Below are 3,569 nucleotides of genomic sequence, written 5' to 3'. Positions count from 1 at the left end.
CTTCTTTGAAATGATTTGGCAGCAACGTCTTCCATGATCTGAGGAGCTGCATCTATTCAAACAATTTTCCCAAGTTTTCACAATCAAACTTCTCCATCATGTTCCCTTGTTCGATGTGCTACATTTGGTCTCATGTTGTTGAACATATCCTTCCTCGTCCTCATATTTTTAGAGGATAGTGCTACAACTATCAGCAATCAGACCCTTTGTTCGCACCATTACGTACATGAACCATGCTTATAAACTAAAAGAACAATAACTAGTGATATTACGTAATAATAGGATTGTTATAGAAGACTCTTATGACTACCTGCAATGGTTCACCATACTCAACCACAATCAACAGATACAACATAATATTTTGAACCAATATTGAGTGATTTTCACATTCAAGTGTGTAAATTCATCAAGTTATAGAATATTTGTCCACAAGACTTTCGGGGAATGGATGTAAAACGGTGCTTCAATCACAAGTAAATTATTTTTCCTCAAATCAGTTACACCATTGTACAAGTGAAACAAGCATCCCCAATTTCATAAACCACTTTAATAGATCCATCATGCAACTATATTGGTTTTATCATTACAAAGTATTTGATACAAGACCATTAAGAAAAAGTCAAAACTAATTGTCTAAAATTAAGAATCACCGTGCACTGTCAGACGATTGAAGCAACTAAACCATATGTGGAAACTGTTGCCTCAAATAGTGTTGAGACTATGGAACCAAGTTCGAAAGAGATAGTCGCGTCTTTGTCAGGACGGAAGTCGGAAGCCCAAAAGACTTGGACCTTCTCCGTAAATTACTGATAGAAATAGTGATGGAAATGCGTCGGAAATCTCTCTTAAAAAAAATGAACCACGAACTCCAATGGGAAGAACTTAAAAAAACCTCAACTTCTGATGTGGGTGAATCGTTTTAATTGTGTTAATAAAATTGATTAAGTTAATTTTATTTTTTCAATTCTCTACATGTGATGAAGTTTAGTAATGATTAAATCTATTTAATCCATTTTTATTTATTATTTTAATTATATTCCAATTAGTCAAATCTCTGTGATGAACACAGATATTTGTCGGGTCGTTTTATAGGAAGACAAACACTTTCTACACAAACAAGGCAAGACTAAAGGTCTTAACCTCTTTTAATTCCTACACTTCACTAAATCTTGTTAATTATAATATAGAGGAAGTAAGGGTCGAACCCACAGGGGGCATTAACTTATTTAAGCTTTTCTAGAATAAATCTATTTTAGGAAACAAAGGGGTTATTTACTGATTAAAACTAACTAATAAAAATAGAAAAAAAGAATGATTTATAAAACTATTAAAAATGATTCTTAGAAAAGCAAATTCATGTTGATTATTTTGATGAATATCATTCTAATTACATAAGAACACATAACCTAGCATATTTTACCCTACTCATATACGACAAGTATCTAGCATCTCAAACCGAGCATACTTAACCTAACCAAACTGATTAACTATAAGGAACTCCTATAATTCAAATCAATGGAAGGAATAAAGCTAAGAGCACCAGGGAATAGGCATTTCGCGACTAGCCTACAATGCAATTCTCTACACTAAGACTTAGTTCAAACTGAATCTAAGTTCATTCTTGTTTCGAAGGAATAAATCAAGACGAATGCCATTAATCTATCGTAACAGTTATGAATAAAGACTTTAATCCTAGGTGATCAATCTAGCAATAAAATACAAAATTAAATAGACAATAATCTCTGAGAAAAAATAATCATATCATGGTACAAACCAAAATTACTCAATTACATCAAACCAAATAACAATTGAATGCTTTACTAATAAAATGGGGCTTTAACCCTCCATACAAAAGTTTACAAATATAGAACAATTCAGAGCAATCACTAACCTTCGAAGGAGAACACTAAAACACTCGAGAGCACTACTGCATAACGAAAAAAGAGAAACCCTGAACAACGTACTAAGAACGATAAAGCGTCCCTCAAAAGTTAACCTAAAAATGATAGAGTTTGGCCTTTTTAAAGGCTTAACCTTAAGGAAATAAATAAAACAATAAAATTCGGAAATAACAAATCAATTCAGCCCAAAATCTAACAGAAAAAATAGGAAGAAAGACTAAGTCTTTAAGTCCGTCTGGAGATTGGCGGGATCCAATGGTCATCGGCGGCCGCTGATCGATGACTTTTATGTAGGCTTGTGTGAATCCTACATCGGCGGGCACCGATGGATGTGTTGCGGTCTCCGATGAGGACTCTGCCAAATGTAAACTCCTTAAGCTCGTTTTGCACCTCCGATGTGCATGCCTTCATATTCACTCTTCCTAAGCTCCTTATTGACTCTAATAAGCTTCAAAGTAACTCAAATAAGATATATAGCGTTGGATAAAGGTTTGGACTAAATACGCCATAAGAACGCCCATAAATGTAGTGAAATGGTTATAAATCCATGCTTATAGATGCATCGTAGACGTGCCTACCAACAATCCCCACACTTAAACTTCTACTCGTACCGAGTGGAATAGAATACCACTCAACTCTGAGTAATCCCCATGTAGGAAGCCCAAGTACAAAAATGTTAACATATAAAAATAGCACCGAATAAGCTCATCCCTCACCAATCCAACCTATACATCAAAGTCTAATCTTACCGTAGAATGCTCTCCATCCTTACAAAATAATCACTCATAATCATGTAATAGTGTATCCCAAGTGACAATAACAAAAAAAAATCAACGAACATCCTAATCTCCTCTAACACAAAGATCAAAGATAATGATCAAAAGTAAAAAATCCTAACTCCATCCTAAACATCTCCTCTTCATCACCATAATGACCTACTTCTCTAAATAACGTCTATTTCACACAACACATTTCAACCACCAATTCCTAGAGAAAAGATCTACATAGCACAACCATAACAATATGCATCAAACACCGAAAAAGAAGTCTAATCCTAGTATCTACCCTTACCATTGCAGATAGTGTGTCTATGAATCTCCCAAGAGAAAATAATGATCAAAATACCTCATATTAAATGCAATGTAAGCCCAAAATACTCTAGAGAAAGAGATTTAATTCATGTAAGCTCAATGTGAGGTAAAAATAAAAATAAAATCTACACCTTATCTCTCCTTGTGAAACCTATCTGAAACACTCCTATACTCCAACACTTATGTCTCTGGTGCCATAATTTGGAAAACAACCATCGTAAACACTCAAATTCTTTTTACTTCAATTCTTGCTTAAGCGCCCTCTTGGGATTTAACTTAACACTCTCATAAGTTGTCTCACAAACCTCACAACTCTCAAGAATCTCTTTTTTCTAGGCCTAATGCCAGCCAGATTAACAGCTTATTGCATGAGCACCTTGAAAGGTTTTCACTCATCCTAGGATTCTAAATTGGCTCTTTTTATTTATGCCTCTTTTGTTTTTTGTTTTTTTTTATGTTTTTCAGATTTATAGAGAATATGTACAAGTAACGAATATAAATCTACCTCCCCACACTTAAACGAAGCATTGTCCTCAAGGCTAATATTGGACATAAATAAGAACAAGGGTAGAAGAAT

Source organism: Phyllobates terribilis, unplaced genomic scaffold (assembly GCF_046119375.1).
Source record: "Phyllobates terribilis strain yellow unplaced genomic scaffold, ASM4611937v1 Scaffold_5511__1_contigs__length_51160, whole genome shotgun sequence".
Taxonomy (NCBI): Eukaryota; Metazoa; Chordata; class Amphibia; order Anura; family Dendrobatidae; genus Phyllobates; species Phyllobates terribilis.
Note: the sequence above shows the minus strand (reverse complement) of the source record.